The sequence below is a fragment of the Bufo gargarizans genome, chromosome 6, assembly GCF_014858855.1.
Source record: "Bufo gargarizans isolate SCDJY-AF-19 chromosome 6, ASM1485885v1, whole genome shotgun sequence".
Classification (NCBI taxonomy): Eukaryota; Metazoa; Chordata; class Amphibia; order Anura; family Bufonidae; genus Bufo; species Bufo gargarizans.
Window position 1 is genome coordinate 297,191,405 of NC_058085.1, and position 23,125 is coordinate 297,214,529.

The following is a 23,125-nucleotide window of genomic DNA, read 5'->3' on the forward strand; positions in this document are numbered from 1 at the left end:
AGTGGTTTTGCCCACATATAATTTGGGACAATTGCATGAGGCGATGTAGATGATGCCACTACTTCGGCAATTGAAGAACTCTCTGATCACATAGGTACGTCCATCCATGGGGTTTTTAAATTGTTTTACTTTGGGTAAGTATTTACAAAAGGTACAACTCCCGCAGGGAAAGGAGCCAGTGATACTGGACTTTAACCAACTGATGCTTGTCATTTGTCTTTCAGGAAGGAATCTGTGGACAAGCTTGTCCCTCAAATTTGGTCCTCTCCTGTACGTGACGCTGGGATATGATGGCAGTACATCTCTCAGCTGTTCATCACTGGTAAGTACCCTCCAATGTTTCTTTAGAATCTTCATCACCTGTTGGTTACCACAGTCATAGGTCCCAATGCACCTGATCCTTTTATCTTTTCCTTCTTTCCTCTAAATGATTTTATAATCCTGAGATATTAATTCATCCCTATTTATGCTTTTGGCACGGTTAAATGCCTTTTTAAGGCATTTACGTGGGTAACCCCTGCTCCTAAATCGATTATAGAGCTCATCAGCCTCTTTCTTAAAAGTCTCTTCAGTGGTGCAGTTCCTTCTAGCTCTCAAATACTGCCCCGTTGGTATTCCTTTTCTCAATGCCACTGGATGCCAGCTCGTCCAGTGCAGGAGACTGTTTGTAGAGGTAGGTTTTCGAAAAATTTCTGTTAGGATTTGCCCATCCTCGTCCTTCTGGATCAAAAGATCCAGAAAACATATTTGATTAGGGTGGATTTCGAAGGTAAAGTGCATGCCTATGTCATTGTGGTTTAGTCTTTCCACAAAGGTGACTAATTTGTCTTCCTCCCCCTCCCAAAATACCAGAACATCGTCGATAAATCGTCCCCAAAATAAAACGTGACTGGTGAATGGTGCCATACTATCCGTAAAAACTATAGTGTCTTCCCAGCACCCCAAAAACAAATTAGCAAAAGTCGGTGCACACGGAGTCCCCATAGCGGTACCCTTCATCTGTTGATAAATTATATTGCTCCATACATTTAGTATGGTACATAGCATACATGAAGGATATTACTGAGGGGCAGGAATGGGTTAACAACTTGAGCATGGAGGAGGAGATAATGTGGAGAGAAGAGAGGGTGGAGAGATGTGATGACTTCACCTATTTTGGGTAGATCGGAACCGCCCTCTCAGCCACGTGATGGACTGTGTACAACTAGTGTCATGAATCATGAGGGGGAGGAGAGTAGCGCACAGGATGTGCGTCAGTGAACTATTTGGTGCTGTGACTTGAGGACCTTACGGAAGCGGCCACTGTGATTGGCTGTAAGGGATCACGGACAGGTGGGCGGGACCTGGAACAGTATATAGGAGGGTCATGATGAGCGTGCGGATACATATACCCCACATCCCCTGACGAAGCCACTGAGCGTGGCGAAACATGTCGGGAGGGGTGGTATAGCGTCATGTGTTTTAAACAGTGTCAGGCCTGTTAGGGAGAAACGGCTCATTAGTACGCTGCAGAGGCAGCACTGAACACAAAGGAGAGTGGTAGAGCGAGCCATACTAACAATCATAGTGCTAACTGTGACCTCTATGAAAATAATAGAGGAGTCAGTTTAATGTAAGCGGAGAGAGAGAGAGGGAAGACCGCTCAGAGAGAGTGATATTAGTGACCCAGAGGCAGCCCTGCGTGAGAGGCAAATAGATACAAGATTAGCAACATTAGCTGCATGTTTAACCTGAGCACGGAGGTTGGACGGCAGAGAGCCCCAGCAGGAGCGCTATTTCTGCCACTACACCGCATGTGATCATAAATAAAGTATTAGCACGATGATTGCAAGTATGAACATTACCCCACAACAATAAGTGGGAGGAGCTGTACCCACAAAGGGGTTGTATTGAATAAAAGGCGAACGCAACCACATACTCCGAATGTATCCCATGTAATACCTGACACTGATAATTTTAATAGATAATTTTTCTGTAGAGTGTTTGTTTCTTTCAAACTTAATTTTAAATAAATAACCAATAAAGAAATAATTTTTAACATTAGTTAGGGACCCCTACAGGGATTCTAGGTCTTAATAGACCAATGATGTATCAATAATAATAATATCCCGAGGGTTCCTAAAAGGGACTTTGTTTAATAAATAGAGAGTTTGCTTGCCGCGAGGGAGAAACGCCCTTATTGGATGGCTCAAGAAAAGTCGAAAACCGTATATTTAGTAGCTGAGTGCTATAGAAAGGGGACTTAAAGTAAATATAATTCGCCTCTAAAGCTAAAGTACTAGAGAAATCCCTAACTGGCCTAAACCTGATATAAGGAATACTACTGAACCTATTTCTGAGTCATCACTTATGACATACAAATGAACTGTATCTGTACCGACTACCTGGAGACAATTGATTCAGTAAATCTTCAACTGTTTGATTACAACCAACTCCTCATCATTTCTACTACTACACTCAACATTTGCACCTTATGGTGCTGGCGTTATGAACACAGGGGCTAGGCCACCAAAGCACCTTAATCACCTATACCATCAAGGGCACCTCAACTTCTATCTGGCTGGTGTTCCCTGCAATAGAGAGTTCCCCCCGGAGGATTTAGTGCTGTCTTCCCCATCACTGCACGCCAACCCAGGGAGGCTCTGCTAACCGTGAGTAAATGAACTACTACCCCCCATCGGCCCACTGTAGCCTCACATGTCGCCCCTGCGGACCGGCTCGCTGCAGATGTTTCATGCCGCAGTTGTCCTTGCTGACAAACATTGTGACCTCTTTGAAGGTCTTCAGCACCAAACAGGTGGCTTGAATGAGCTGCCACTGCCTGACCTCAAAACAACACCTGCTCCCAGCTGAAGGGGTCTTGTGTATGACAAAATTGTTCACAGCTTTCTGCTGCTCATGCAGACACTCGAGCATGTGCAATGTTGAATTCCAGCTAATAAATACGTTGTAGATTAAGCAGTATAACGATAGACCATTCTGTCACTGCAAGTCCAGAAGAGTGTTCCTCGCCCTGTAAGAATGGCTGAAATGCACAAGCCATTGTACTTAAAAAAAAAAGCATTGCATGACTAGGTTAATGACATGCGCCATGCAGGGAGCTTGTGTTATCTCCCAGGTTTAGGACGGCCACAATGTTATAGTCATTTTTGCTGACCATCTTGTCCAGTTGGAGTCAGATGGGTGACAACCAGCATGTTTTCTGCAGCAGACTCGACTAAATGGAACCGGTCTGACTGCACCGCCAGCAACTTGGCCAGATGGGAATTAAGTTTGCGTACCAGCGGATTGCTGGGCACGCAGAGTTGTTCCTCGACCATGCATTCTGTTATTGATGGCTTCCAATGGAGCAGAGGAGGAGTTTGAGCGGGAGAGGCAGAAAATGAGAACGATGGTGTGAAGGACACCGTACTGCCCAGGGGCGGACTGACCATTTGGGCACTCGGTCATGGACCGTGGACCCGCGGCCACTAAGGGGCCTGATGGCGGTGGCATGGAGATATGCCACCGGACGGCGATACAGATGAACAGTGGGGGGCAGGGGATAGGCTACAGGCACTATGCCTGCAACCTATCAGAGGCCGGTGCGATGACGACATTGCGCCGCCTGAGCCGTACAGGGCAGGACACAGGCCGGAAGAGGCCTGCATCGCATCACTGAGATTGTCATGGAGGTAAGTATAAGTGTTTATTGTTTTAATTATTTTTAGTATAGTATGGCAAGAAGGGGTGGGGAAGGAGCACTATGGGGGCCCCTATATACTGTCACATTATGGGGGCACTATGGGGGCCCCTATATACAGGTACAGTATGGGGGGGCACTATGGGGGCATCTATTGGGGGGCTGGGGGGCCCTATATACTGGCACATTATGGGGGGGGCACTATGAGGGCATCTAATGAGGGCCCTATATACTGGCACATTATGGGGGGGCACTATGAAGAAGGGGGGAGCACTATCGGGGCATCTACTGGTGGTTTTATTTACTGGCACATTATGGGGGGCACTATGGAAAAGGGGGAAAGGATCACAATGGGGGCATCTACTGGGGCCCTATATACTGGCAAATATTATGAGGGGGACACTACTGGGGGCCCTATATATTGGCACACATTAGTGTGGGGGAAAGGAGCACTATGGGGGCATCTACTGGAGGCCCTATATGCTGGCATGCATTATGGGGGCACTACAGAGAAGTGGGGGAGAAGAGTACTATGGGGGAATTCTATAGAGGCCTGTAATACTGGCACCCATTTTGGTGCCACTATGGGGAAGGGGGGAGAAAAGCATTATAGGGGCATCTATGTGGGGTAGTCTATAGGGGCACTTTATACTGGCACAAATTATAGGGGCACTATGGGCACCTTAGCTCAACTGGGGGCACTAAGTGCTTTTTGTAGTGGCGCACAGTACGCCACAGGTCTTTAGATCACATGAGGGCACTCTGGGGACATTGGCTCTACTGGGGGCACTGAGGAGGTTTTATTTATTTTACTGTCACACAACAGGGCATTTTTTGTACTGGCGCACATTATAAGGGGGCTCTATTACAGCTGGGGGACTATGGGAGCATTATTACTTCTGGGACACAATTACCGTTGGGGGCACTGTAGGAGCACTCTGGCACAGAATTATTAATATTGCTGGGATTTTGGGGAGCACTATTACTGTGGGACCGCCCTGGCACAGTATCAGCTTAGCACAGTTATTTTTGGGGGACATTATGGTTACACTATTAGTGTCAGGGGCACTATTTGCTGGGTGCAGTTATTTTTTTTAGAGCATTGTGTTCCAATAATTATTGAAGGGGGCACTATCTGTGTGTAACTAGTATTTTCAGGGGGTTTATCTGTTTCTACAGTATAGTTTTGAGGGGCACAGCGTCTCAGTATTGGGGGTGCATGATGAGATGTTGAGAAGGTGGAAGGAAAAGTAGGAAATTAAGATGTCTGTCTGTCAAACTCTGCAGAGATGAGAGATGGCGGAAAGAAATCATCATCGCCGTCTGGTCTGAATGGAGAAAATAAAGAAAGAGAACATCTACATCAAAGGAGAAGTCACTGGATGTAAGAGGTATGTGGTGCTGTATTATGCTGCCTTCACATATGCATTAGTGATTCTGACAGGCTGTCCCAGCTGAGAACAGCCTGCCGGAATTTATTGCATCCGGAACTGTCGGATGCAGACAGAATGCCCTCCGGCCCCATTAACTATAATTAACTTTTATTTTGAACATAGTGAAAAGAAATTCTGTACCAAGTGTAGGTGATGTGGGCGGCGTGATATGTGGGTGGGCCCCATGAGTTGTCAGTACCCCCCGGTACTGCCTTTGGATGTGGCTTGGCTGTTGCAAGGGAGACCAGAAAAGGGAGGAAACTCTTGTTGTGGTAGCTAAATGCCACCTTTGTTTGCCCACTCAATGGGATGATGCTGGTTCATGTGGTTCAATAGAGCTGTGGTGCCTTTGTTTGTATTTGGCGGCCCACGGCTTATTTTATTCTTGCAGAGCTTGTACAGGGGAATGCTTCTGTCTTCCAGCAGTGTGGACAAGAACTGCCAGATAGAAGATACTCGCGCAGAGCTAGAGGCAGCCAAACTTGGCTTAGCTCTGGCATGTTTTGGCCTAATGAACCCACAGTGTCTGCTGCATCACCAGATCCCGAAGCAGATATGACCCTGACACTTCTTTGGGAGGTACGTCACCTCTGCTTTTTATTGCTGCCGGTGCCACCACCCTCTTACTCTGATGTTGCCTCCTCAGCACCCCAATCCGGCTCCCAGGTTCTGTCCAGCACACAATCATCATCAAGGTCCTCACACACTTCCCTTCCACTTTTATCAGACCAAGAGATATCAGGGTGAGCTCCTGTCACGGTCTATGGTGACCGCTGTGACACTGTTGCCACACTTGCGGTTGCCTGTGGCAACGTGTTGCTGTTAGAGCATGCGATGGAAGTGTCTTGGCCTTCTGGGTGATTGCAGTTGCCACGCATGTTGTTGCCGGTGGTAACGTGTGGCTTAGTTTGCTTGTGTGTGCACTTCCCCTTTAAGTGGCTTCCTTCCTCTGTCTGGTGCTGTAAGGGTTAACTCCCTGACTGGGTGTGGTCATAGATGTTCTATGTTATCCGGATGTCTCCTTCCCTTCGTGTCCCTATTTGTATGGAGTAGGTTATGTTCAGGGTGTTTGGATGTCTAGCTTGGTGTTACATGTCTGGTGGTGCTTGGTGTCATGTTTACTAGACATTCCCCTGTCTTATGTTATTGCAGCTATGGTGTCCTGGGTTCCTGTGTGGTTTGTTGTGTGTGCTGTGTCCTTTTAATGTTGGTGTAGACACCAGCACTTGTGCACGGGTTCCAGTCAGTGTGTCTGTGGCAGGTAAGTGTGTTATTTGTTTCGCTTACCTGCCATCTTCTTAAGCTGTATGTGTTCCCCTCTCCTTGCAGCCTGGCCTCAGATAGAGACTCCTGTTCCACCTTTACTGGGATGAACAGGTCGTCTCTTCCCTGCTCCTTAGTGAGGGATTACCAGGGCGACTTAGGGTCCCTAGGTATCCTGAGTATGAGTCGTCCTACCATCGGAGTCCGCTCATACGGTGAGGAGTCGGGGAGTGGATTAGGGATGTTGTTGGAGGTGACCTGCTCCCTTATTACTCCTTTTGGCTGATTCCCTTTTACCCATTGACACAGCGCGGTGGGGGGTTTCCCCCACTCCCCGCCGTTACAGCTCCTTGGTCTGCATTTGCCTCAACTGCCACTGTCACTAACCCCACCACCAATATCATTGCTACGGGTGCCACTATTATCCCCACCAACACAGTTATACATGGGGTTCTCATTCTCCTCTTAAACCTCCTCCTCAGGGCAGTCCAAAGGCTGGCTGCTCTCACACAAGTCATTAAAGGGGTTGTCTGGGTTCAGAGCTGAACCCGGACATCCCTCCATTTTCACCCTGGCAGCCCCCCTGACAGGAGCATCGGAGCAGTTCATGCTCCGATGCTCTCCTTTGCCCTGCGCTAAATTGCACAGGGCAAAGGCATTTTTAGGAGTTCCGGTGACGTACCGGGGCTCTCCATGGGGCTGACAGGAACCCCGGTGACGTCACCGGCACTGATGGGCGGGATATAGCTCTGCCCTAGCCAGTAAAACGGCTAGGGCAGGGCTAAAGCCCGCCCCTCAGAGCTGGTGACATCACCGAACACACTGCCGGGCAGAAGTTACCGCCCGGCAGTGTGTTATTGAAAACAAAAGCGCGGTTTAGCGCAGGGCACGGGAGCGCATAGGAGCATGAGATGCTCCGATGCTAGGCTCAGGGGGGCTGCCGGGGTGAAAATAAGGGTATGTCCGGGTTCAGCTCTGAACTCGGACAACCCCTTTAACAGGGAGACTCTCTTTGACTATCTGCCTTAGGGTGTGGTGGGGTTTTCTTGTCACTTCTTAGGAAAAGGGAAGGCACCCCAATAGGAAGGGGCAGTTAAGACAGAGAGGACTGTACTGAAAGGCTTCTCTGAGAATGCAAGGAGGAGGAGCAGGGGAAATGCTGTGACATCTAGCTCCACGGCATGGTGTCAGACTCAGAAGTCACCTCCATGTCTTCCTGCTGCAACTGAGAGGAGGAGTGAGCCATCCAATCCACAATCTCATCCTCTTTCTCCTCATTGATAATGTTGCTCCTTTCTGAAGCCAGGAAAAACTTTGGCCCACTACTACTACTACTACTTCTGGCTGGATAGCTGGTGCTACTATTACCCACATTCTGGCTTTAGGAGGACAAGGCCTTACCCTGGGTCTTTTGTTTAGAACCATTCCATATTCCTGAAATGTTTGGGCCTAATGTCACACAAAATATGCAATGGTTTGCAAGTCTGTTTTCTGGAACTTAAAGGGGTTCCGGTATGTTAATATTAATGACCTCTCCTCAGGATAGGACATGAATGTCAGATCGGCTAGGGTCCGACACGTGGCACCCCTGCCGATTAGCTGAATAAAGTGAAGGCCACACGTCGTGCATATGCAGCCATCCCTTTATCGTTTACCTGCCCACCGTCGACATCCCAGTGAGCAGGTGGAATTACAAGAAGCCATCCAATTTACTTCAGTAGGACGGCTCATTCCTATACACGTCCCATAGAAGTGAATGAGATGGCTACTTGTAATTATGCCAACCCAAAAAAAAGAGAGATGCACCAACACAGATTTTGGCCTAGTATTTCACATTAGAGATTCAAAATGTCAGACTCTGTATTGTAGGACACACATATACAGTACAGACCAAAAGTTTGGACACACCTTCTCATTCAAAGAGTTTTCTTTATTTTCATGACTATGAAAATTGTAGATTCACACTGAAGGCATCAAAACTATGAATTAACACATGTGGAATTATATATATCTAACAAAAAAGTGCGAAACAACTGAAAATATGTCATATTCTAGGTTCTTCAAAGTAGCCACCTTTTGCTTTGATTACTGCTTTGCACACTCTTGGCATTCTCTTGATGAGCTTCAAGAGGTAGTCACCTGAAATGGCTTTCACTTCATAGGTGTGCCCTGTCAAGGTTTAATAAGTGGTATTTCTTGCCTTATAAATGGGGTTGGGACCATCAGTTGCATTGTGGAGAAGTCAGGTGGATACACAGCTGATAGTCCTACTGAATAGACTGTTAGAATTTGTATTATGGCAAGAAAAAAGCAGCTAAGTAAAGAATAACGAGTGGCCATCATTACTTTAAGAAATGAAGGTCAGTCAGCCCGAAAAATTGGGAAAACTTTGAAAGTGTCCCCAAGTGCAGTCACAAAAACCATCAAACGCTACAAAGAAACTGGCTCACATGCAGACCGCCCAAGGAAAGGAAGACCAAGAGTCACCTCTGCTGTGGAGGATAAGTTCATCCGAGTCACCAGCCTCAGAAATCGCAGGTTAACAGCAGCTCAGATTAGAGACCAGGTCAATGCCACACAGAGTTCTAGCAGCAGACACATCTCTAGAACAACTGTTAAGAGGAGACTGTGTGAATCAGGCCTTCATGGTAGAATATCTGCTAGGAAACCACTGCTAAGGACAGGCAACAAGCAGAAGAGACTTGTTTGGGCTAAAGAACACAAGGAATGGACATTAGACCAGTGGAAATCTGTGCTTTGGTCTGATGAGTCCAAATTTGAGATCTTTGGTTCCAACCACCGTGTCTTTGTGCGATGCAGAAAAGGTGAACGGATGGACTCTACATGCCTGGTTCCCACCGTGAAGCATGGAGGAGTAGGTGTTATGGTGTGGGGGTGCTTTGCTGGTGACACTGTTGGGGATTTATTCAAAATTAAAGGCATACTAAACCAGCATGGCTACCACAGCATCATTTATTTTTTCAACAGGACAATGACCCCAAACACACCTCCAGGCTGTGTAAGGGCTATTTGATCATGAAGGAGAGTGATGGGGTGCCGCGCCAGGTGACCTGGCCTCCACAGTCACCGGACCTGAACCCAATCGAGATGGTTTGGGGTGAGCTGGACCGCAGAGTGAAGGCAAAAGGGCCAACAAGTGCTAAGCATCTATGGGAACTCCTTCAAGACTGTTGGAAGACCATTTCAGGTGACTCGCTCTTGAAGCTCATCAAGAGAATGCCAAGAGTGTGCAAAGCAGTAATCAAAGCAAAAGGTGGCTACTTTGAAGAACCTAGAACATTACATATTTTCAGTTGTTTCACACTTTTTTGTTATGTATATAATTCCACATGTGTTAATTCATAATTTTGATGCCTTCATGAAAATAAAGAAAACTCTTTGAATGAGAAGGTGTGTCCAAACTTTTGGTCTGTACTGTATATATTGCTATTTTCTAAAACCCCTCAAAAAATTTAACTGTCTGGAGATGTCCTGACACAGATTTTGAGCTAGTATTTCACTCAGAGATTTAAAACACTAAGCTCTGTATTGTAAGACACACGTACTGTCTGGAGATGACTTGACACAGATTTCAGACTAGTATTTCACATTTTCACTCAGAGATTTAAAACACTACCCTCTGTATTGTAAGAAACATCTATATTGTGAGTTTTCCAAACCCCAAATAAATAAATAAAAAATTGAACTGTCAGGAGATGTTTTGACACAGATTTCAGACTAGTATTTCACTCAGAGATTTAAAACACTAAGGCTAGTTTCACACTAGTGGCAAGGAACTCCGGCAGGCTTTTACGGTGGGTAAACAGCCTGTTGGATCCGTTCTGCCGCTAGTGCACGTGTGCCCCCGGACTACCGCTCCGGCCCCATTGACTATAATGGGGGTGGGCCGGAGTTCCGGCGGCAGCACGGCAAACATGCCGAGAGGCGGCCGGAGTAAATCTGCGACATGTTGACTACTACGACTCTGTATTGTAAGATATATGTATATTACAATTTTCCAAAAACACCAAATAAATAAATTGAACTGTCTGGAGATGCCTTGACAAAGATTTCAGACTAGTATTTCACATTTTCACTCAGAGATTTAAAACGCTACCCTCTGTATTGTAAGATACAGTGGTGCCTTGGAACCGAACTGGAGTTCGGGAAATGTTTCTTTTTACAGTATAAATCAATTTCTGAAGTTATTATGCGAAGTATCGCGAGACTTCACAAAGTAATAACTTCAGCTCATCGGAGTCAATACATTATAATACTGTACTGAGCGCTTGCTCCGTACAGTATTGAAACAAAGTTTTATGCGAATCGACTTCAGATGTTTAATCCGAAGTTGATTCACTCCTCCCTAATCTTGACACAGATTTCAGACTAGTATTTCACTAGATTTAAAAAGCTACCCTCTGTATTGTAAGACACATGATGCACACTTCTTTTTCTGTTAAAAAGAAATGTTCTTGCAGGTAGCTGCTTTTGAGATTCTGCAGCAGCTGCAGCTGTGTCATAAGGCAGTAATGGCAACTAGAAGACATTGCCAGGCACACTCAGCCTCAGCTGCTCACTTCTCACTCCCTGGCTGAATGCTTTCTAGCCTGTCCCCTCAATGTCTCTCACACTAGAAAAGAAGCTTGACTGCACGCTGTCCCCAAGATCTATTTCTGTTAGTAACAGTGCTACACCAATCCACCCTCATTTACAGCCCAACACAGAATGATATTCTGCTTGTTCTGCTGTTCTGCAAGGGCACATCCCTGCCTGCTTCAGCACTGATTGGCTCATCCAGGCTGTCCCAAGCTCCCCTATCTTCCTCTTTGGGTCATGTGAGCATCCTTCTTCCTCATGCTTTTTCCTGCCAACATGCACAGTAAAATGGCTGTGTGCTGTTTTACTGGAATCATCCGAAGTGAACCTGAATTGCTTCGGGTTTGTCTGCCGGACGAAACTTTTGGAAACTCATAACTGATTTGCACATGTCTAGTATTTATCTGTCCATTGATATGTGCATTTTAGTTGGTTTTGAATATACTTTTGTTGACTAATGAAGATTTTTTTTATTTTCATATTATATGGCGGGGTCATATTTTCTATTATAAAGGTAGGTTTATAGTTTCACGTCAGCACTTGAACGTAGAATTATGGGTAACAAGCCAGATTTGTATCCGTTAACCCACATAAGACAATAAAGATAGCTACAACAGCCTGATTCGTTCCGAAATCCTAGAGAGGGGGCCAGGCATACCACTCAGAGCCAAAAAGATCCCTTTTGTAAGTCTGACCTCCTTACGTGCATACAATTACATTATTGTACTTTATTTAACCCCTGTGTAAACACTTCCTGATCACAGTCACTTCAGATCTTTTGGATTCACATTTCTCTGAGTATGTTTGTTATGTGTTTTTGCTTTATTTTCCATGACTTACTGCTTTGAAAATTCTACAAGGGCAAGGTTCAGAAACTGGGACATTACGAAGGAAAACATCTCTGAGACAAGACCCATACGCAGTCACAATGTGCTGACGTGATGATCCTGGCCACGCAGCATTACTATATCCAAACCTACTGAACACACTGTACTATGTGCATAGGAGGAACCAGTAACCTGGCGCTTTTGTGCAGGGTGAGCCTGTTTGTCCTTCTAATTTACACTGCCTGTCCAAAAAAAAGTCACCACCTGGATTTAACTAAGCAAATAGTTATGAGCCTTCTATTGGATAATTACTGCATGGGCGATTATCTTTCAGCTGGCAACAAGTTATTTAACCCCAACTGGTGCAATGAGTTGCTCCTCATTTCTTAAACAACCATGTCGAAAGACACATCTCGTGGTCGTGGAAAAGATGTTAGTCTGTTTGAGAAGGGTCAAATCATTGGCATGCATCAAGCAGAGAAAACCTCTAAGGAGATTGCAGAAACAACTAAAATTGGGTTAAGAATAGAGTTGAGCGAACACCTGGATGTTCGGGTTCGAGAAGTTCGGCCGAACTTCCCGGAAATGTTCGGGTTCGGGATCCGAACCCGATCCGAACTTCGTCCCGAACCCGAACCCCATTGAAGTCAATGGGGACCCGAACTTTTCGGTACTAAAAAGGCTGTAAAACAGCCCAGGAAAGGGCTAGAGGGCTGCAAAAGGCAGCAACATGTAGGTAAATCCCCTGCAAACAAATGTGGATAGGGAAATGAATTAAAATAAAAATTAAATAAATAAAAATTAACCAAAATCAATTGGAGAGAGGTCCCATAGCAGAGAATCTGGCTTCACGTCACCCACCACTGGAACAGTCCATTCTCAGATATTTAGGCCCCGGCACCCAGGCAGAGGAGAGAGGTCCCGTAACAGAGGATCTGGCTTCATGTCAGCAGAGAATTAGTCTGCATGTCATAGCAGAGAATCAGGCTTCACGTCACCCAACATTGGAACAGTCCATTGGCATATATTTAGGCCCCGGCACCCAGACAGAGGAGAGGTTCATTCAAATTTGGGTAGCCTCGCAATATAATGGTAAAATGAAAATAAAAATAGGATTGAATGAGGAAGTGCCCTGGAGTACAATAATATATGGTTAAGGGGAGGTAGTTAATGTCTAATCTGGACAAGGGACGGACAGGTCCTGTGGGATCCATTCCTGGTTCATTTTTATGAACGTCAGCTTGTCCACATTGGCTGTAGACAGGCGGCTGCGTTTGTCTGTAATGACACCCCCTGCCGTGCTGAATACACGTTCAGACAAAACGCTGGCCGCCGGGCAGGCCAGCACCTCCAAGGCATAAAAGGCTAGCTCTGGCCACGTGGACAATTTAGAGACCCAGTAGTTGAATGGGGCCGAACCATCAGTCAGTACGTGGAGGGGTGTGCACACGTACTGTTCCACCATGTTAGTGAAATGTTGCCTCCTGCTAACACGTTGCGTATCAGGTGGTGGTGCAGTTAGCTGTGGCGTGTTGACAAAACTTTTCCACATCTCTGCCATGCTAACCCTGCCCTCAGAGGAGCTGGCCGTGACACAGCTGCCTTGGCGACCTCTTGCTCCTTCTCTGCCTTGGCCTTGGGCTTCCACTTGTTCCCCTGTGACATTTGGGAATTCTCTCAGTAGCGCGTCTACCAACGTGCGCTTGTACTCGCGCATCTTCCTATCACGCTCCAGTGCAGGAAGTAAGGTGGGCACATTGTCTTTGTAGCGTGGATCCAATAGGGTGGCAACCCAGTAGTCCGCACACGTTAAAATGTGGGCAACTCTGCTGTCATTGCGCAGGCACTGCAGCATGTAGTCGCTCATGTGTGCCAGGCTGCCCAGGGGTAAGGACAAGCTGTCCTCTGTGGGAGGCGTATCGTCATCGTCCTGCCTTTCCCCCCAGCCACGCACCAGTGATGGACCCGAGCTGCGTTGGGTGCCACCCCGCTGTGACCATGCTTCATCCTCATCCTCCTCCACCTCCTCCTCATCCTCGTCCTCCTCGTCCTCCAGTAGTGGGCCCTGGCTGGCCACATTTTTACCTGGCCTCTGCTGTTGCCAAAAACCTCCCTCTGAGTCACTTCGAAGATACTGGCCTGAAAGTGCTAAAAATGACCCCTCTTCCTCCTCCTCCTGGGCCACCTCCTCTTCCATCATCGCCCTAAGTGTTTTCTCAAGGAGACATAGAAGTGGTCTTGTAACGCTGATAACGGCGTCATCGCCACTGGCCATGTTGGTGGAGTACTCGAAACAGCGCACACAGGTCTCGCATGGAGGCCCAGTCATTGGTGGTGAAGTGGTGCTGTTCTGTAGTGCGACTGACCCGTGCGTGCTGCAGCTGAAACTCCACTATGGCCTGCTGCTGCTCGCACAGTCTGTCCAGCATGTGCAAGGTGGAGTTCCACCTGGTGGGCACGTCGCATATGAGGCGGTGAGCGGGAAGGCCGAAGTTACGCTGTAGCGCAGACAGGCGAGCAGCAGCAGGATGTGAACGCCGGAAGCGCGAACAGACGGCCCGCACTTTATGCAGCAGCTCTGACATGTCGGGGTAGTTGTGAATGAACTTCTGCACCACCAAATTCAGCACATGCGCCAAGCAAGGGATGTGCGTCAAATTGGCTAGTCCCAGAGCTGCAACGAGATTTCGCCCATTATCACACACCACCAGGCCGGGCTTGAGGCTCACCGGCAGCAACCACTCGTCGGTCTGTTGTTCTATACCCTGCCACAACTCCTGTGAGGTGTGGGGCCTGTCCCCCAAACATATGAGTTTCAGAATGGCCTGCTGACGTTTACCCCGGGCTGTGCTGAAGTTGGTGGTGAAGGTGTGTGGCTGACTAGATGAGCAGGTGGAAGAAGAGGAGGAGGAAGTCGAGTAGGACGAGGTGGCAACAGGAGGCAAAGAATGTTGCCCTGCGATCCTTGGCGGCGGAAGGACGTGCGCCAAACAGCTCTCCGCCTGGGGCCCAGCTGCCACTACATTTACCCAGTGTGCAGTTAGGGAGATATAGCGTCCCTGGCCGTGCTTACTGGTCCACGTATCTGTGGTTAGGTGGACCTTGCCACAGATGGCGTTGCGCAGTGCACACTTGATTTTATCGGATACTTGGTTGTGCAGGGAAGGCACGGCTCTCTTGGAGAAGTAGTGCCGGCTGGGAACAACATACTGTGGGACAGCAAGCGACATGAGCTGTTTGAAGCTGTCTGTGTCCACCAGCCTAAATGACAGCATTTCATAGGCCAGTAGTTTAGAAATGCTGGCATTCAGGGCCAGGGATCGAGGGTGGCTAGGTGGGAATTTACGCTTTCTATCAAATGTTTGTGAGATGGAGAGCTGAACGCTGCCGTGTGACATGGTTGAGATGCTTGGTGACGGAGGTGGTGGTGGTGTTGGTGGTACAGCCCCTGTTTGCTGGGCGGCAGGTGCCAACGTTCCTCCAGAGGCGGAGGAAGAGGCCGAGGCGGCAGCAGCAGAATAGGCCGAGGCGGCAGCAGCAGAAGAGGTAGCAGGGGGAGCCTGAGTGACTTCCTTGGTTTTAAGGTGTTTACTCCACTGCAGTTCATGCTTTGCATGCAGGTGCCTGGTCATGCAGGTTGTGCTCAGGTTCAGAACGTTAATGCCTCGCTTCAGGCACTGATGGCACAGCGTGCAAACCACTCGGGTCTTGTCGTCAGCACATTGTTTGAAGAAGTGCCATGCCAGGGAACTCCTTGAAGCTGCCTTTGGGGTGCTCGGTCCCAGATGGCGGCGGTCAGTAGCAGGCGGAGTCTCTTGGCGGCGGGTGTTCTGCTTTTGCCCACTGCTCCCTCTTTTGCTACGCTGTTGGCTCGGTCTCACACCACTGCCTCTTCCTCCGAACTGTGAAAGTCAGTGGCACGACCTTCATTCCATGTGGGGTCTAGGACCTCATTGTCCCCTGCATCGTCTTCCACCCAGTCTTGATCCCTGACCTCCTGTTCAGTCTGCACACTGCAGAAAGACGCAGCAGTTGGCACCTGTGTTTCGTCATCATCAGAGACATGCTGAGGTGGTATTCCCATGTCCTCATCATCAGGAAACATAAGTGGTTGTGCGTCAGTGCATTCTATGTCTTTCACCGCTGGGGAAGGGCTAGGTGGATGCCCTTGGGAAACCCTGCCAGCGGAGTCTTCAAACAGCATAAGAGACTGCTGCATAACTTGAGGCTGAGACAGTTTCCCTGGTATGCATGGGGGTGATGTGACAGACTGATGGGGTTGGTTTTCAGGCGCCATCTGTGCGCTTTCTGCAGAAGACTGGGTGGGAGATAATGTGAACGTGCTGGATCCACTGTCGGCCACCCAATTGACTAATGCCTGTACCTGCTCAGGCCTTACCATCCTTAGAACGGCATTGGGCCCCACCATATATCGCTGTAAATTCTGGCGGCTACTGGGACCTGAGGTAGTTGGTACACTAGGACGTGTGGATGTGGCAGAACGGCCACGTCCTCTCCCAGCACCAGAGGGTCCACTAACACCACCACGACCATGTCCACGTCCGCGTCCCTTACTAGATGTTTTCCTCATTGTTATCGTTCACCACAACAACAAAAATATTATTTGGCCCAATGTATTGTATTCAAATTCAGCTGAATATAAATTTGAGGCCTAGTATTTAGGCGCTGGGTGACCGGTATAGATTTACTGACAGAATTAGACTTTGAAATGCACAGTAGCATGTGTGTGAAGTTATTCTGAATGACCCTATGTGCACCTTGAATATTATATACCCTTTTAGGGATAGATTTCAAATAGCTCTGATATAGCAGAAACCACTAAATTATGAAATTGCTAAATTGGGAATTGTTTTTCAACCCAGAACAAAAAATGTGCTTTGACGGACACTAAATAACTTGCCCAGCCAGAACAGTACAGCGGTAATGACAGATTTAGCGGGATATAAATTTGAGGCCTAGTATTTAGGCGCTGGGTGACCGGTATGGATTTACTGACAGAATTAGACTTGGAAATGCACAGTAGCGTGTGTGTGAAGTTATTCTGAATGACCCTATGTGCACCTTGAATATTATATACCCTTTTAGGGATAGATTTCAAATAGCTCTGATACAGCAGAAACCACTAAATTATGAAATTGCTAAATTGGGAATTGTTTTTCAACCTAGAACAAAAAATGTGCTTTGACGGACACTAAATAACTTGCCCAGCCAGAACAGTACAGCGGTAAAGACAGATTTAGCGGGATATAAATTTGAGGCCTAGTATTTAGGCGCTGGGTGACAGGTATGGATTTACTGACAGAATTAGACCTGGAAATGCACAGTAGCGTGTGTGTGAAGTTATTCTGAATGACCCTATGTGCACCTTGAATATTATATACCCTTTTAGGGATAGATTTCAAATAGCTCTGATATAGCAGAAACCACTAAATTATGAAATTGCTAAATTGGGAATTGTTTTTCAACCCAGAACAAAAAATGTGCTTTGACGGACACTAAATAACTTGCCCAGCCACAACAGGACAGCGGTAACGACAGATTTAGCGGGATATAAATTTGAGGCCTAGTATTTAGGCGCTGGGTGACCGGTATGGATTTACTGACAGAATTAGACTTGGAAATGCACAGTAGCGTGTGTGTGAAGTTATTCTGAATGACCCTATGTGCACCTTGAATATTATATACCCTTTTAGGGATAGATTTCAAATAGCTCTGATACAGCAGAAACCACTAAATTAGGAAATTGCTAAATTGGGAATTGTATTTCAACCCAGAACAAAAAATGTGCTTTGACGGACACTAAATAACTTGCCCAGCCAGTACAGTACAGCGGTAACGACAGATTTAGCGGGATATAAATTTGAGGCCTAGTATTTAGGCGCTGGGTGACCGGTATGGATTTACTGACAGAATTAGACTGGGATATGGCCAAAAAATAACCACACTATTGCTGGTTAAATGCACTTGGTGTGACAGCTTGACCAACCACACTACTGAGGGTTAAATGCACTTGGTGACAGGCGCAGCTTGCCCCTGATGTAGTATATGGCCAAAAAATGAACAGACTATTGCTGGTTAAATGCACTTGGTGTGACAGCTTGACCAACCACACTACTGAGGGTTAAATGCACTTGGTGACAGGCGCAGCTTGCCCCTGATGTAGTATATGGCCAAAAAATAAACAGACTATTGCTGGTTAAATGCACTTGGTGTGACAGCTTCACCCTGATGTAGGCTTTAGCCAAAAAACAACCACACCATTGAGGGTTAAATGCACTTGGTGACAGGTGCAGCTTGCCCCTGATGTAGTATATGGCCAAAAAATAAACAGACTATTGCTGGTTAAATGCACTTGGTGTGACAGCTTGACCAACCACACTACTGAGGGTTAAATGCACTTGGTGACGGGCGCAGCTTGCCCCTGATGTAGTATATGGCCAAAAAATAAACAGACTATTGCTGGTTAAATGCACTTGGTGTGACAGCTTCACCCTGATGTAGGCTTTAGCCAAAAAACAACCACACCATTGAGGGTTAAATGCACTTGGTGACAGGCGCAGCTTGCCCCTGATGTAGTATATGGCCAAAAAATAAACAGACTATTGCTGGTTAAATGCACTTGGTGTGACAGCTTCACCCTGATGTAGGCTTTAGCCAAAAAACAACCACACCATTGAGGGTTAAATGCACTTGGTGACAGGGCGCAGCTTGCCCCTGATGTAGTATATGGCCAAAAAATAAACAGACTATTGCTGGTTAAATGCACTTGGTGTGACAGCTTCACCCTGATGTAGGCTTTAGCCAAAAAACAACCACACCATTGAGGGTTAAATGCACTTGGTGACAGGCGCAGCTTGCCCCTGATGTAGTATATGGCCAAAAAATAAACAGACTATTGCTGGTTAAATGCACTTGGTGTGACAGCTTCACCCTGATGTAGGCTTTAGCCAAAAAAGAACCACACCATTGAGGGTTAAATGCACTTGGTCGCAGCTTGTGCTGGCGTACCACAAGACACAAAATGGCCGCCGATCACCCCAGAAAAAAGTGACTGACAAACGGTCTGGGCAGCCTAAAAACAGTGAGCAATTGAATTTCAGCAGCTCAATGATGCACAGCTGCAGATCGATCGATTAATCAAGTCCTTTGGAGGAGTTAATCTGCCTAATCTCGCCCTACTGTCGCAGCCGCAACCTCTCCCTACGCTAATCAGAGCAGAGTGACGGGCGGCGCTATGTGACTCCAGCTTAAATAGAGGCTGTGTCACATGGTGCTCTGGCCAATCACAGCCATGCCAATAGTAGGCATGGCTGTGACGGCCTCTTGGGGCAAGTAGTATGACGCTTGTTGATTGGCTGCTTTGCAGCCTTTCAAAAAGCGGCAAGAAAGCGTCACAAAAGCGCCAAGAAAGCGACGAACACCGAACCCGAACCTGGACTTTTACGAAAATGTCCGGGTTCGGGTCCGTGTCACGGACACCCCAAAATTCGGTACGAACCCGAACTATACAGTTCGGGTTCGCTCATCCCTAGTTAAGAACTGTCTAACGCATTATTAAAAACTGGAAGGGTAGCGGGGACCCATTGTATTCGAGGAAGAAATGTGGCGGGAAAAAAATCCTGAATGATCGGCGATTACTTAAACGTTTGGTGAAATCAAATCGTAGAAAAACAACAGTAGAACTCAGGGCTATGTTTAATATTGAAAGTTAGAGCATTTCCACACACACAATACAAAGGGAAATCAAGGGATTGGGACTGAACAGCTGTGTAGCCGTAAGAAAACCACTAATCAGTGAGGCAAACCAGAAAAAAAAGACTTCAATTTGCTAGGTAGCATAAAGATTGGATTCTGGATCAATGGAAGAAGGTCGTGTGGTCTGATGAGTCCAGATTTACCTTGTTCCAGAGTGATGGGCGCATCACGGTAAGAAGAGAGGCAGATAAAGTGATGCACCCATCATGCCTAGTGCCTACTGTACAAGCCTGTGGGGGCAGTGCTATGAACTGGGGTTGCCGCAGTTGGTCAAGTCTAGGTTCAGCAACAGTATGTGCTCCAAGAATAAGGTTAGCTGACTACCTGAACATACTGAATGACCAGGTTATTCCATCAATTAATTTTTTTTTCCCTGATGGCACGGGCATATTCCAAGATGACAATGCCAAGATTCATCGTGCTCAAATTGGGAAAGAGTGGTTGCATGAGACATCATTTTCCCACATGGATTGGCCACCACAGTGTCCAGATCTTAACCCCATTTAGAATCTTTGGGATGTGCTGGAGAAGGCTTTGTGCAGTACGCCGACCTGCAGGGTATTGCGATGTGAGGTCACGGTTAATGGGCAAGCGAGGGTTACTCACAGTTTGTAGGAAAACCCTGGGCAGGCATACAGCAGTGATAGAGAGGCTGATACAGGTGTCCTCTGGGGCACTCTCTGTATTTAGGGACCAGGCATGATGGTGGATGAGGTGCCCTGGATGTAGCAGGTGTTTAATGTGCCTAGGGCAAGGTCCCTTTTAAGATTTGCGACGCCAGTGCCTGTGACGGTGGCACACCGGTTTATAGTTGCAATAAGTGAGGAACACAGGTTGTGGTGAACCAAACTTTTCTTTACTGGAAACAGTTCAACTTTGTACAATTTGAATTCAGTTCCAATTTGCAGCAGCAATCAATAGCAGCATGTATGTCAATGGCAGGTAATGTTCTTTGCAAGATACGCAGAGGGTAAAATCAACACTCACAGGCCAGGCTGAACTATTCCTCCGATATCCTTGCTGTCTGTATCCCAAACCCCATATGCCCTAATGCTGGCTTTTATCTTCGGTAATAATCTTCCTCAGGTATATATCCCTTGCTTTTAGTTAATAATACTTCTGCCCTTCAGCTTACTTGACTAGCTGGAACACTGGCTCTTCTCTGCTGGTGGGATCTGCAGGTTTCTCCCAGGAGGCAAACTCTTCTCTTGGGGTGAATCTTCTGAGCTAACTGAGGCTCAGGAACTTCAGGCAGGCTAGACTGCACTTACTAGCCTCCTGGACTGCACTGCACTTCCCTGTCTGGGCCTAACTATATATACTAAGGGCTCTCTAGCTCCCTGTAGTGTCTAGGAGGCTGAACTACCCCTAATAGGCCTGCTACCCAGATAACACAGGGAAATGAACATAAAAACATCACATTAATACAATAGTCATATTAACCCTTGTGTAGTGCCCACATTTACCTAGTGGGACACTACATACCCCGTTGCTATGATGTTGCCCTTCCTTGGCGCAACATAAATGGGCCCTGCCCAGCTGGAGACTGCACCTGAAAGACAAAAATAATGCAAAGCAGGAACACACATCTACATTTGCAAATACACATACATATATCAGGCAGCTCCGCTGGCTAAGGAATAAGTCCGGTGAAAAGGGGCGTCGTTCTCTTCTCTCAGGATAGTATAAGGGAACAGGGGGCGCTGACCTGGTGCAGCGTAGCAAGGATACCAGGATAGTCCATAATAAAATACAGTGGTCCATAATAAAACAGCATCTCAGAGGCCCACTTGAATTTGGGGTAATCTCTGGGCACATCACTTTGAAGTTTAATATTGCATGTAAAAAGTCACAGCACACAAAGTCCACATAATTAAAAAATGGCATATAAAATAGTGCTGCAATGTCCCTTAATCAACCTGAAAAGGGGGTTAAAAAGGGTTAAGGTTCAAATAAAATTAGGCACAACTTGGCTTTAGAGTACTGGAAGCAGGCAGGAGGTCCTGTAAACTGGATAGCCTTGGAGCATTTGGTATATCAGTGGCCTACCACCACCACTGAGCCGTGGGTAACTGGCAGCAGCTCATAGGGCCAAAACAAAGGACTCCTGTCCTAAAAAGGGTTAATCCACTTTGATAAGGGTCCCTCAGCAAGATAAATCCGACGTGGCCTGGAAGGCCTAACTCACAGGTGTGTATCAATTCCACTTTGAGCATCAGTGGCACATCCCGGTTCTACTTGTAAATTGGGCCTGATTCGAGGATCCACATATGGCTGGGCCCACAAAATTTTATTTGATGGCAGTTGCAGCATGAAGGGTCCCCTTATAGGTATGGGCCCCATAGGCCTAGGGGTGCATGCCGCGGGAGGCCTTAATGCAGCGAATGAGTCGCTGAACCTGGATGTATTCACAGCAGGAGGCTCTGTGGCCTCAGGGGTTACGGACTGAACGCTGCGACTCCGGGCATAGCTAAGTTTCCCCGGGGCCGTAATAGCGGCTGCAGCTACAATAGATGGCCGGCTGGTAGGGACAGGCACCCTTACCTCTGGCTCAGAGACGTCTGAGTCTTTAGTTGCACTCTTTTTTCCCAGTGGTGGAGACGGTATCCTGGAGGTGGCAAGCTGGCGCAGGCCTCGCAGTTGGAGCTCAAGTCGCACGATCTGGTCCTCCAGGCTCTCGAACGCTGTGTCGCTGCAGGTATTCTCCGACGTCACCACAGGTGCAGGTAAGGGATTCGGCTGGTCTTGCGCAGCCGCTGCAGGTTCTGGTGCCGCTTCCACACTCCTTCCTTTGCGGATATTGTCCAATGCAGCGTGGAACTGCTTCAGATTCTCCAGGTCTTTGATAGTTTTCTCCCGGCGGGGCAGTTCAGGTGATGGATATGGGCTTACCCACTTCTCCAAGACGGTGGGCTGCCAGAATACATTCGGGCCGATGAAAGAGCCCCGCTCCTGGAAGGTGTTATGGGCTGGTTCTGGGGAACATTCCGGTTCGCGTCCCGGGCTGGCTCTTCCCAGTCTTCAAATCCCGGCCTGGGACGGGTCACGGCAGTTGCGTAGGGGCCTCGCAGGCCCTCGGCAGGGGTGAACTCTACCTCCTCTCCCTCACGGAGATTATGTAAATGTTCAGGGAGGTTATTCCATTTGACGGATCTTCGGTTCACATATAGAGCTCTGCCGGTCGTATAGTCTTTAATGAAACTGAAGCCTCGGTCCTTGTCAAAGGCCACCACCACCCCCATTCTCCTTTCCAGGTGGGGTTGGGTGTCGGTGTGGCGCTCATAGACATTTTTGGCCAACTCTTCAAAGTAAATTTTCTGGCGAGTGGTCTTCTTTATCGCTGCCTCCCGCACCTCTGCCATCAGTGCGGACCACTGCACGCTGGGCCTGACAACGTCCTTCCAGGAGCCAAAGTAGGGCTCGGGCTGTGATCCTGGCGGCAGGCAGGTGGGTATCTCCGGTCCCGGAGAGTAGGTCAGTGGAGCGTCCTCTTGCTCCATTTTGGCAGAATCCATTTGCTGGACAACAGGTGTGGCCATAAAATT

At 47.5% G+C, this 23,125-nt stretch overlaps 1 protein-coding gene across 1 annotated transcript in view; it reads left to right on the forward strand.

The window, feature by feature from the left end:
* Positions 1-303: 303 nt before the first annotated feature.
* The window catches only part of SLC16A9 (solute carrier family 16 member 9), a 121,864-nt gene continuing 99,042 nt past the window's right edge, over positions 304-23,125 (forward strand). The window contains exon 1 of the mRNA XM_044300053.1: positions 304-322. The gene's annotated coding sequence lies outside the window, so the exon portion shown is untranslated. The remainder of the gene's footprint in view (positions 323-23,125) is intronic.